The sequence below is a fragment of the Plectropomus leopardus genome, chromosome 13 (genome assembly GCF_026936395.1).
Source record: "Plectropomus leopardus strain MGB_pleo_1.0 chromosome 13, ASM2693639v1, whole genome shotgun sequence".
In the NCBI taxonomy this organism is placed as follows: domain Eukaryota; kingdom Metazoa; phylum Chordata; class Actinopteri; order Perciformes; family Serranidae; genus Plectropomus; species Plectropomus leopardus.
In genome coordinates this window covers 3,992,952-4,006,887 of record NC_142188.1, presented here as the reverse complement: position 1 = coordinate 4,006,887, position 13,936 = coordinate 3,992,952, and the positions used below count along the sequence as shown (strand labels likewise).

The following is a 13,936-nucleotide window of genomic DNA, read 5'->3' as shown; positions in this document are numbered from 1 at the left end:
GATCTAGAAAAAGGATGGATTGATGGACTTTTTCGGTTTACTCTCCTCTCTGTTCCTGCTGTTTCCTTTTATTAACTCATTCTTGGACTCTCTCTGCAGAGCTGTCACACCGCATCTTCCACAGTCCTTCGTCTTCATTTACTTGACTCATACAGAAATGCATACCTACTTTAGCAACACCCAGTGCACACAGTGTGTGCTACACATATTGGCTGGGAGGAGTTTTACCTGGACACCAATATCTAACCACTTTACAAGCTGACTATTCAATAATGGCTGAGAACCCCAAAAGTACTGCTTCCCCGCAGAGTGTGTTCTCTACTGACTTTGTGTTTGTTACAACTGCAGGAACTGTTGCAAACACAAGACTTTTGTGATGATTTCTTTCTTTTTAAAAAGCACACACAGTTATTGTGCTGTACCTGCTAAAACTGGACCAATCATAACTGTATCCATCAAGGGGAAACCAGGAATAACTAGAATTGCCTAGCAGTTGTTTGCCTCTGTGCACTGCTCAAGTTATAACTACAGCTTATATCCACGTCTCTGAAAACACTGGATGCTTCACTTACGTCTTCTCCTGGCAGCACATCAGATCTGTACAATCAGCACAGTTTCAATGTGGACACCCAGAATTAGTGTCACTAATTCAGTATCTGTTTCTGAGATACGATGCTGAGTAAAGGCCATTACGATGTCACAGTTAAGTTGACCTTTGACCTCTTGAGTACAAAATGTCAGCATTTTATTGTTATATCCTGTGTGTTATATCCTGTATCTTCCATCTGTGTAAAATTTTGTTCTAATTAGCTTGTGACTTTTTGAGTTATAGCCAAAAACTTGTTTTGTAGAATCAGTTCATTCTTGAGTCGAGGGGACGTTTGTGCCAATTTTAAGGAAACTTCCTCGATGCCTTCTTGAGATATTGCTATTACAAGAATGAGATGGATGCAAGGTTACAGTGACCTTGACCTTTACACACCAAAATCTAATTAGTTTATCACCGATTTTAAGTGATCAGGTTGTCAAATTTAAAGAAATTACCATAAGGTGTTTGTGAGATATAACGTTTGCAAGAATGAGATGGATGTAAGGTCATAGTGACCTTGATCTTTTACCATCAAATATAATCAGTTCATCCTTGGTTCCAGGTGTACCTTTGTGCCATATTAGAAAAAAAATAACTCAAGGTATTCTTGAGATATAATGCTCACAAGAATGAGACATATAAGGGCACAGTGACCTTGGCCTCTGACCTCTGACCACGTCAGACCTTGGCCTTCAGCCCAATAGGATGTTTGTACAAAATTTCAAGAAATTCCATCAAAGCATTCTTTAGATATCAGGTTTACAAGAAAGGGACAGACGTATGGACATAACGTATGGCTGTACAGACATATGGATGTACGGACAACCAAAAAACATTATGCCTCTTACCACAGCTATCATGAGCACAGAGGCATAAAAATAATGACGAGGAATAACAAACAAGCTGTGCTTTATTTAGCTATTCAAGTACAATGATGACAGTGAACCACATCGTCCAGTTATAATGTGCTACATTTTAGCAGTCAGTGTATTGTCTGAGGTCTGGGCAGTGATCCGAGGGAGATCACAGAGATTTTTTTTTTTTTTTGCCCCAGCATGAACCACTATCTCGTATTACACACTGTTCTGACAGCATTGCTTTCTACAGGGTAGGTTGGGTCATTTTTTTGTGTGTCACAGATGCATCCACTGATATTAATCCTGCCTGGATCAGCCATGTCTGGCTTTCACACACGAGCTCTGCACAAATTACAGCGTGCAAATGGAAATTTATGAATTTTATGATTTTAATGAAATTTATTGTTGTTATCAGATGATATAGGGCATATTTTTTTATTATTATGATAAAACTATAATGTGGGTTATTATATGAATTTCAAATGAGATGTTAGATATTGCACAAGGAACTAATCCTGTCCTGCATAATTTCCCTCTGTAAAACCAACCCAGGTCATGTCATCGCAATGTCACTTTTTTTTTGCATATGCTAACTAGTTAGTTACTATGACAAGCTGCACACATTAAAATATTCCTAAAATATATGTGCCAAGGCTGCAACTAGCAGGTTAGTTGCTAACAAGCAAACCGTATTGTACCAGGCCGTGCTCGCCACCGCGCAAACAGCTGACACTGCTAACCCCCTGAGCCCATTTCTATAAACAGCATTAGAACCTCACCATCCATCACTTGCCACCCAATCAACTCCAGCTGGGTGTAATGTAAATGTAAATGAACTGAGTGGGCAGAGAGGAGAAGATGGAGGGAGAATGAAGGCAGAGAGCTCAGTGTTGCTAGATGGATGAGAAAGGCTGTTTTCCTTTTGCCTTCATCTTGCCCAGTAGAAAGGTTTCCTCCAGACATTTCTCCTCCTGTCCCCTCAATGCATGTCCCCCTCCCCATTCTTCTGTTTTTACTCCCCCTCTCCTCCTTTTTTGTCTCAGCTCATTCCTTCATGCACTACACTCAAACCTCACATTTCCACCCCTCTCTCTCCGTCTGCTTTTTTGTACTACTGCAGGAGGTTATACAATACTTTGCTTTTTTTCATCTTGTTTCTCTCCCTTTGTCCCCTAAAATCCTGAGTCACACAGCCCCGGGAGAGAAGGCAAGGGAGTCCACCTGTCATCAGTAGATCTGTGTCTCTTCCAAACACACATATCCAGGCAGACAGCCCACCAGTTCACAAGGCTTGTCACAGAAAGTCTCTGTGAGACAGCTGTCAGGAGTGTCCCGAAGTCAGAAAGAGAAAGGAACAGAACAAGAGAGAACAGGTAGAGTGAGAGTGATGAAGGACATTACTGCTAAAACGATTATTTGAGTGACAGAAAACTAATCGACAAGGATTTTGATAAACATTGCAGTCATTCTCACAGGAGGATGCCATATATTTTCTGGTTTCAGCTTGTGGAAATGTGAGAATTTAGTGCTTTTCTATATTTTATGTTTGAGGAAGCAATTTGAAGATGTCACTGTGGGTTTTGGAAACAATAGCTATTTATAATCCAGCATTTTACTGATCAAGAGTTTAAGGATACTCAACCTGCTTTATTTAGGGGGCTCTTTTACATAATAACAGGAGGCCAGGGGCCAGTTGCAGCAGCCCCATATACGTTTCCATGATTTTAGTGCATTTCTAGGATTTTAGGGCATTTCCTCGATTTGAAGACGTTTCTTGGATTTTTGGACGTTTAGGATTAAGGATATTTCAACGATTTCTAGGATTTTAGGACATTTCTAGGATTTCAGGAAATTTCTCTGATTTTAGGATATATTTCAGATTTTAGGACATTTCTCACATTTCAGGACATTTCTAGGATTGCAGGATGTTTCTAAAATTTTAGGACTTTCTAGGATTTTAGGAAGTTTCTAAGATTCTAGGAGGTTTCAAGGATTTTAGGCAGTTGTAGGATTTTGGGAGGCTTATGGGAGGATATATGGTGAAACATGTTGACAGAATAATAAATACTGAGCTGTTACTGAAGCTACTGATACCGTCTAGACAAACACGCGCAAACACATGCTCCATGCCAGGCTCCAAAAGAGAAATGATGTAACCATCTGCCTCAAGGACAGAGCTGAAAGGACCAGCATGTTTGTGTGTGTGTGTGTGTGATTGAGGTGTGTTTTCCATCAAGGTGAAACTGACCTTCTGCAAAGCTTCCTATTTCCTCTGGAAACCTCCTATGTGGTAACATAATAAGCAATGTGCGGTTTAACAGCTCCAATTTCTTGGAAAATAGCCTCCTACATCTTTAGACTGACATTACTGAGGCCTCCAATTGCTGTTACTTAGCATAATAAGATACGATACAATTGCAGCATCCCCAAAACAAATACAACACAGGAAATATTTTTTCTCTGAGCTTAACATTCTAAATCCTCCCTAACTGTAATGTTTCCAAAATAAAACCATCTTCCACTGACACTAAAGTCTCCGTCTCGACTATCTCCACTGTGCTTTCTTTGTTCTATTTCCTCCAGCGCTGTCAGCTCAAAGGCCTCCACCAGAAAAGCCAGCTCCACGCAGCCTCCCAGAGAGAAGCTGGCAACAATCTTTGAAGCTAAAAATAACCGCAGCAAAATGCAGCGAGCTCAGGATAATCAGAACCCACGCCCAAATGCAGGGCCACTCGCTCGCAGGGCCGCCTGCTAAACTGCTGAGTGGCGAAAGACCAGGATACAATCACATTGGGATCAATATCTCTTGCGTCTCTTACAGAGCAGAGGATGGCTGAGGTGGCGCGTATAATGTGTGCATGAAAAATGTGCCACCAGACGCTGACACACCCACATACAAAGAGGCATTACTAAACGGGAGGGAGGATCTCTTGCTGGTGCTGATGTCAAAATTACTGGCCAGGAAAACGGATTTGTTAGATTAGCTCGAGGCGCTCTTTAGTCAGGCTTGCATTTCAAAGGATCATTTACACAAACAATAGTTTTGAAACACTTACTGAGTCATTGACAGAAGTATTCAAATCTTTTCCCTACAGGGTGGTACTTTTGAACCTAGACCCTATTTCTGCATGTTTTTGTGTCTACGTGAGTAATGGGAACAACAATTTTTGACATTGGTCCTGTATTGAGTGAAAGGGCTGCAGACAACAGCAGAGAAACAGGCTGCAATGGACTGCCATAGAGGTCTGTTTGAATTGCTTGTTTTTGCCTTAATTTATTTCAAAAGCATGGGAAGAAGAAAATGATCAACTTAAGAAATAATCAAGAAATTACAAAGAAAACAGTGAAAAGTATTAGAAAATCCCCTAAAAATTAGGGGAAAAGAGGGAGGAAGTTTAAAAAAGAAAGAAAAAAGAATGACATGGAAAAAAGCTCAGAAGTGAATCATTCTGAATATAGATAGATAGATAGATAGATGTGGTTACACTGCAGCATGTTTCACTACAATCAGCTGAAGACCACCAGCTCAATATTTGACCAATTGCAAGTATTGCTGTTCCTATTAGTCACTAATTTATATTTAAAAAATAGGGTTGACAGTCACCAAATCTTCTTGCAGTAAACCCATTTAATGTATTTGCATTTTGTAATAGCCTCTTTGCATTGCTCTGGCACCTGTAATTACCATTGTTATTGGTTGCCATTGCCACCAATAACCACAGGTGTTGCTGCAGACAACTCATAATCTCAGAATTTTGCATAGAGCCCCTTTGAGTTAATGTACTTATATAATGTTACATTCTGGCTGAATAGGTTCAAATGCAATTACTGCAACGACAGAACAGGGAGTGTTTATTTCAATTGTTAAAATGCTGATGTTCTTTTGGTTGGAAAAGATAACAAACTTTTGAGAGTTCTCTTGTATAAAGCCACTTTTAATGACTCTCCTGAGTCCAGTCAACATCAGCAGCAGGAGCACCGGTAATATGAATCAGACAGGCTGACCTTGAGAGGCAGTCAGCAAGAGACATGAGAGAGGAAAGAGAGAGGGATGGAAGAGGAGGAAAAAATTCAATCATACAGCTCAGCCATTGAAAAAAATAAAAATCATATCTGAGTGAAACTGGTACAGGCCTGAATTGCTGGGCTCCCTGCTAGTTCTGTGTACACTGAGGTTAAATAATCACTGTCTAAGCATTTTATCTTCACTAATAGCATTGTTTACTGCCAGGTGCCAGCAGCATAATAAGCAGAAGGCAGAGGGAGAGGCTTTTCTTCAGACCGATGCATCAGTGGTGAATATTTCATGCTTGAAGAAAATAACCAGCAAAGGTCAAACTGTGTCACTTGGCTCAGATCAGCTAAAGTTAATGTCTATGTCAGTTGACAAACATTGCATATTATATTTCCAGGCTAAGGGCCCCTGAACTGATAAAAAAGACGGAGGAGGGTGTTCTCTTTGGGTGTTCTCTCATTTTTGCTTGCCTGTAGCCACCGAGGTTGCAGCAGCTGTAGCTTGGCGAGGTGCGTTCAAACAATGATGCAATATAGTATGGTCTTTCAAGGTGCACCTGTGGGTCAAAAACTTTTGATATTTTTTATGGACGATGAGGCATTGCCTTTGAAGATGCTGCACATCTGTGGTTACAGTCTGGTAAGTTTAGGTAACTAAAGCTACTTGGTTGATAAGACAGGAGAGAATTTGGCCTTGGTTGTAATGAACCAATGTTAGCTGAGGGAGACAAAGACCAACAGCGGTCTCTGGTGTCAAAGTCAGACTCTTTGCAACTTGACCTTCTCCCAAACAAGTTTTAACAATAAATGATTTCCACATTTTCTTCTGTAAAGTGTCATAATTTCAATCACATGAAAAACACACTTGAACAATAATTTTCAACATTTAAACAAATGACCTTTCTCTCTGGTGCGTCCACAGCTCGGTTAGGTCGTTGGAGCCTCCTGCCCTTATCTGTCATGACCCACACTCCTCTGAAATAACTACAGAGAAACAAGCTGCAACACTAGCTGTTGGCTATGGTTGAACTCATAACAGTCTGCTATTTATTTGCTTACTTGTGTTAAACGGTTTGCTGCTGTAGGCCAGCTGACAGATTTAATAAGAGAGGGAGCCAAAGGTGGGCTCCGGGAGAAGGGGGCTGTAGATTATTGCCTCTTTGGAAACCTTTCTTATTAAATAACCCACAAAAATCAATATGCACTTCTTATAAGCTCCCTGATGCATCATAAAATGTTGAAGCAAAATATTAGGTTTGGGGCTTAATTTACATCCTGTGTTATGAAATCTTTCTGGGTAAAGACAAGACATTTATGGATTAGATGCTGCTCTTTGACAATAACTGGCACGATCACAAAACAGGTGTTTTTATCACGAAAACCTCCATATGAATGTGTAACCCAAGAGATGATGAATTTATGCCTGTTAAATATCAATTAGGAAATTAATCCTTGAAAAGGTTAAGACAGAGCAGACATTTAGGGGTTTGGCATATAACCTGGTGATGAAGGCATGAGTCAGGCCAGCCTGCTCTCTCTCCGAAGTCGTCAAAAAGTGTTGTTTTGTACGCGATCTTAGCGTAAGATACCGGCGCTAAAAGCCACCTTCCATGGCAGTATGATACGCCACCAAGCAGCGTCAGTTTGTGACACGGATGAATGATACTTTTTGCAGTGCTGATACACTGCCGGTCAGCCAGATAGCACCAAGTACGGCATTATGACACGCAAAAAGGAGGCTTCAGCTGATAAAACCCCCAGAAGGAACCCTAGCGGCCGTATGAATGGATGAACTCTTACAATGTCCTGTGCTGTTAATATAAGTGCCCTCTTTTTTTAGTAAGCCGTCTGAAGGTTGTCTTTATTGTCTGAACAAGAATCTCATTTCCCCTGAGCGGTCCAAACAAACACCTCAGAGAACGGGGACACTGGAGCAGTTAGCTCGCAGGTGGCAGACTTCTCTGGAGAGCCGACGGCAGGCAGGTGAATCCCAGAAAAGGAATTAACTCCTCTTACATCTCGCTACCTTCCCCCGCCACTGGCTCCAATGAAATGGAACAAGCCTCATCTAATCAAGGCAGCTTAAACCTGAATTCATTATTAAAAGCCCCTCTGAAGTTAGCAGCAGCATTTAACCACTTTGTACTTCATAATCATCTGGACCAGGCTGATAGATGTGCCGGGGAGAGGAGGGAGAACAGCGCAGTAAATGAGAGAAGAGGGGCAGATGGAGAATTTCAACCTTGGCAGTCGTGAAGCAATTTTCAGAGAAATTTAAAAAAATAACGCCTTTCGACTTTTTTTTCCACCAGCGAAAACACTCATTCGGTAACGAAGACACCCTGAACACCTTCATTCACTGAAGGAATATGCATGCACGGGGAATTGCTCAGCAAGGGATAATTCGTCAAAGGGCCATCCTCAATTATTTACACTTTCCGCTACATATTGAACATGTTTCTCTTTCACACCATTAATATTTCATCACACTTCTCCCTGCAAGACATTTCATCAGAATGAATCAAAGTGACGCTAAACTTTATTCTCACAGCATCTTCCCCAAATTAAAACTCTAATCGGGACGGCATGACAGGTTTTTGATGCATTCGGTTAGTGGTCAGGCACAGCAGTCTCAAGAACCGCATCATGGGTAAGTGACTGAAGTGCATTGCAATTAAAATAAATGCCTTGATCTTTTAGGAACGACTCATGCGATTGCTTATGAGTTATCTTGGCACTGAAATGAAGTGGAACATGAGGAAAGCATGGGTGTTTATCATCCAGATGAATGGAAATGCAAACGCAAGGTTCCCAGACATTTTGATTACAAGACTCCTGAGATGGGGAACAGGCCAAGTTGTGCTTGGAATCCATTCAAGAACCCTATAACTATGCATCATGGCTTACCACAGAATTTATGAACTGGTTGGATATTAAGAGCAGAATACACTGTAAAAAAATGTAAGTTACAAGTATTTTAATCTTATCTAAAATCATGAACTGATTTACTTTTTACTGGGTCCCGTTTTTAACATAATTTGATTAAACACAACTTGATTTGCAACATATAATCCCACAATAAACCCAATTTTTGGAGCCCCTGGGGGTCGGCTCACTCCTTTTATTTTTCTTATTAATTTATTTATTTTCCGTAAACGCTTGCACTGAAGGGATATGCAGGCACATCTGCATCTGTAGATCAGCCAAGAGGAACACATTCTTCTAAAATGACCTGTGATTGGCCAAAGTCTCCCGTCACCGAGTCAAGGAAGTGCACAAATATAGTTTTCTCTCAGAAACACTTGCATTATAATATGATCAGTGTTTACAATGTGATTTTTGCATAGTGACACCAAAATGAAACTGCAAAATACCACCTAAAGACTGCTCAATGGTCATGCATTATTTCAAGATCCTGCCTTCATATGAATTCAATAGTCACGAATATATATAACAGGTTCAGTGACCCCTCTTTCACCCATACCATCAAGTGTCGCAATTTAGTTATGCCATATTTCAGACACTATTTTTTTCCACCTATAGCTTCCACTCAAAAGCCGTATTTTTGTCCTAAAAAGCTCTTTCAGCCACAGGGAAGCAATCAGACTTCAAGGATGGTGCTGATTTCAGCTCTCATTCACACACGAGGTCACCGCTAGGTCACACACATTCAACACGTATAGACACACATACAGACGTTTGCTTCTGTGGACACCAGTGTGTACATGCGTGTGAGCATGTGCATAGGCGGCGTGCACAGACACACACACATGCATACATAGAAAAACCCCATAGGGAACTTGTTACTAAGCAGCTCACAGAGAACTAATCCAAGTGCAAAGATTGTGAACTCTACAATCTTGTTTAAAACCTAAAATCTGGTTAAAAGCCTAAAATCTCTCCCTATGAGATGATTAGCACAACACAACCATGTACACTGATGCCCTCACTGTTGGCCAGCGGTGGTGAAAGCTGAAGTGAATTTTCTGTCTGGTAGAAGAACTGAAATGACAAAAATAAGAATTTACAGACATACTTTTAGTAAAGCGAACAACATTACGCTAATTGCAGATATCACAACATCTGCCACAACTTGATTTTCTTTCGAACTGATTCAGGGACCTGCAACTGACTGGGACAAGAGACCTCATGTAGCAACATTCTCTTAAATTTCTCTTAAATTTTCTCTTAATTTTCTATAAAGAGACAAAAAGAGATAAGTCAAAACCAGATGCACCAAACATTGACCATCTAACCAAGGTGTGCTCAAAAATGACTCCCACTTCACGAACTAGCAAAGGTAATGCCCTTTAAACACTTTATTTGGGCAGATGTTGTTCTGTGTGCAAAGACTCTGGCACATGCTAAAGAAAAAAGAGAGATGCTCCCAAAAAAAAGCTGTAAGAAGAAGAACTTCAGCAGTAGTGAAACTGCCGTACTGTTAAGGAAACTTGAATAGTAGTAAATGTAATTTTCCAGTGTCTGCGCTGGTAGACAGAGTAAGGCAGGCCATTTCTTTTGCTATCATGCAAAAATCCAAAATCACAGTTAGGAAGGTAGAAGCCTGAGCAGAAATGGGGACAGAGATGTGCCATGGGGATTTCAAAATAAAGGCGAATCTGCAAGATGAAGATATGAATCCATGTTTTCATGATCCAACGCATCAATAATGTTGGATTGTTGATCACCGAACCAATACATCAGTCCAGACTGATGTATCGGTTCAGTGATCAGGGCATTTTGCTAATATAAGCCCCAAATCATCCTGGCTTTCTGAGCAAGATTTTCATATTTTGAGCAATATACTGATCATAAAGAATAGCATGCCCATAAAGAGTTCTGGCTGAAGCAATATGCCATTTTTGCAAGTTTTTTTTGCTGAAAAATTGCATGTTTAGACAATCAGTGCAGTCATCAGTTTTAGAGTTTATGCTTTATCTGATACATTTGTCCTGTGGTATTTTTTAAAGCATTTTGCCACGAGTAATTCACAGTGACGTTTGGTCAAAGTGCATGACTCAGCTGGAAATGCCAGAAACACTAATAAAAAATACAACTTCCCTGCTGTCACAAAAAAACCAGTAAAAAGCACCACTGCACTGTGTGCACTATACTACATTGCACTGATTTTTGTGTTAAAATATGGGTGAAGCATCTCAGTACGTCTCTTAAATGTACCAATGAGGGATCCCGAAACACAGTTTTGAGAAAATGCCCTTAACATGTCACCTTAGCATCATTTGAAGAAAAACACACCACAGAAGAGCATCTATCACATCAGTCCTTCAGCAGTCAGGCTGCTTGTAAGCCCATGTAGAGTGTGTGTGACTGATAGGTGGGCTAATGTAATTCTGTTGCTTCCACCGTCATGGCGATGGCCTGCTAATCTGGATTTAGGTTTCAGGGCCACTGTCTGACTGAAACCTAATCCCGCTGAGTGGCTCAGCATGGAGACAAAGCCCTCAGACTGCAGCAGAACATCTTTGGAAGCATGGACCCGGAAATCATGTCATAATCTACAATCACAGACCAGAATCTGCAGTCCATCTTATTTTCTTTCTTTTGTGTCTCCTTTATAGGATCATATCACACAACAAATACAGTCCCAGTGCCTTCTCGTCATTATTTAAAGCTTTGTAGCCCTCAATATTTACTTATACACAGTTTTATTTACTTATTAATTTGCAAAGCAGAAAAGTGTGAACACTTGAACCTTGAGACAGAAATATTTCCAATCCCCTTCCTCTGTTTCTCATTAATCATTTATTTATATCTCGGTTTATACAAAGCATTACTGCATTAATGATAATTACTTGCAATCTTAAGAGGGGTGACTGATAGGGGCAAGGTTGCGTTTTTCTGTTTGCTTGATCCAACTGACATTATCGCTGATGCATCACCTGACATTTTGCCCTGCAGTGCGGAGGTCACTTGGCTCCCTGTAATGGTATCATCTTTCCCAGATCTCCGCTTCACTCTGCAGCTTACATCCAGCACAGTGATATCTCGAGATTTTGTAAGGTCCGACAGATTTAGATACGTCAATCATGGTTTCAAAGTGACATTTGCCAAGAGTAAGACGTCTCAGCTATTATATCCTCCCATAGTTGTCAGATCTTGACTTTTTGACAGTTATACAAGCTAGAATGTCACCAAATACCAGCAAAGCGACACCACACCAGGGTTTCTGGAGGTAAAAGTGACGTTCACTTTCTTAAAAAGAGCTGACTAGCAGTTGGAGCTTTTCCAAGGCTTGGATGGCTATGAAGAAGTTGAGTCATCGGGACAAAAGGTTATAAGCTGTGTTCAGAAATATTTACAATAGCAAAAAATACTTAACGACTCACGCTGCTTCTCAACTCTATAGGCTGAATCAGAACAGTGAGAATGCGATATAATCTATGTCCGTTTCCATTATGACCCACAAAGAAGGCAACAGCATCAATAAGAGCACACAGATGGCCTACTATACTTACATTAATAGAATTTTCTCAGTTTCTGAGCACAAGCCAACACAGGCAATGCAGTAATACCGCATAACACATTCACACATAATGTTTAGTTGATGTGAAAATGATGGCCTTTTCAAATCAAAGCAGCATGTGGGTGGCAGAATAAAAGGGGTGGGAGGGTGAAGGGTGTTTAGGATTATCGAACGACTGGGCTATTCTGTAGTGGTAGAACTTTCTCAGGCAAGCCGGGGAAGGAGTGACATTTTCCAGTGGATATCTATCAATGAACCTTAATGGTTTTCATGAGCATTTGCTGGAGAAATTACTTTTTTTTTTTTAATGGTTAATTAATAAAAGAATGGACAATGATGAATGGCCCCCATTTTTCCTCCTGGTAATGAAATGATACACAATTTTTCCCCGATGTTTCTAATTATCAGAGGGAGCGTTCCCTGGTCTCTGGTGTAATCGGGGGACGTTTTCATTATCTCAGGCACAAAAGGAGCAGCCGCACCTTCACAGTCGAACACAAGCTACAGCAGGAGGAATGGGTTGATTTAGTTTATCAATGATTAAATATATGGCTGCCATCATGTAATTATAAATAATTCAATAAATGGCAGCTATCGTGCATATCATACATAACAGCAGCCTGTGTGATGAGAACATAGCAACAATTCTTATGCCTGCATGCCACTACAGTGCAATTTTTGTCAGTGCAAATGAATTCATAACATACAGCATATGCATTTATCATGCCTAATTGCTCCAGACTTTAGCATTAAGTGCTACGATATCATGGTAATAGGAATGTAAAATTACTACAAGACAAGGTTAACAGTATGTAAGGTTCCTGTACCACATGTATTTTTTACAAATTCTTGCTGACTTGTGAGCTTTTTATCACTGCAGACATGTGAAAAAGCATGAGGTCATGTAGATAAAAATATCACCTGTCTGTCTGCATGGACCCAAGCCCAGATCAGAGACGAACATCACAAGCAGAGGGAAGTCCAGCACACAACATGACACCATTTTGAGAGCAGAGAGATTTATCATGGTGGAAGCTGTGTGTACCTTTCCAGTATGTGTGTGTGTGTCTGTGTGTCATTGATCGCTGCAAGAAAATGCCTGTAGCACCAATCAATAGCACGTGTGCATAGCATGACTTGAGTCAAGGACAAAGATGGTGAAAGAAGAAGAGTCAGCATTCATTAAGAGATGAGTTTTCTTTAAGAGTCAGTCCAGATGCAACAAAAGATCAGTTCACGGGCGCCTCAGTTAGCTTGTTAGTGTCACAAAATTATAAGAATCTAGAATGTTTGGAGGTTTCCAGGAACAAAACAACACCTCATTACTCCAACTTCGAAGCTTTGAGGCTGCAGCAGGTAAATAAAAACAGTCTTATGTCTCAGTTATTGTTATAACTTGATCTTATTCTTCCCGAACACACACGTATATCACCGTTATCACATTGCATTAACTAGATTGCTCAATGCATCTGCAAACATCACTGATGGTTTGCACCAACCCTTGTCCACTTTATGTGCTGCAAACATCACCTTACTCAAAACATCACCAAATACCATGCAAACATTTTCTGTTTAAAGTTACAATATGGAAAATATAGGTTCCGTTCTCTGGGGTGGGACCTCTGGCAAGTGGTAATTGCTAAGTGTTTGTCGGCAGACTAAGACTTGAAATGAGAATTTATTTACACATGCCTGTTTCATGAGCCCTGCAGCTGGTGAGATGAAAGGGTTACCACAGCACAGATTATGTGAGTGTGTGCATGTATGTATGTTTTTTTGTGTGTGAGAGCTGATTATTAATGACTGTGCGTCACTTGGGATTTTCTCAGGAATGTTGCCACAGACACCCAGTTCGTAACACTGCTAATGTAAAGGCTTGCATCATTGGATCATAGACTCCTTCATCACTGACGTACCACCTTTAATCATAGATAATGAAATATAAGACAACCATTTCAATGGAAATCTTCAAAATAATCACTTTAAGGTCAA

At 40.4% G+C, this 13,936-nt stretch overlaps 1 protein-coding gene across 2 annotated transcripts in view; it reads right to left on the bottom strand.

Annotated features, from left to right (window-relative positions):
* Positions 1 to 13,936, bottom strand: part of nrg3a (neuregulin 3a) — a 445,741-nt gene that overhangs the window by 418,242 nt on the left and 13,563 nt on the right. The window lies entirely within an intron of this gene.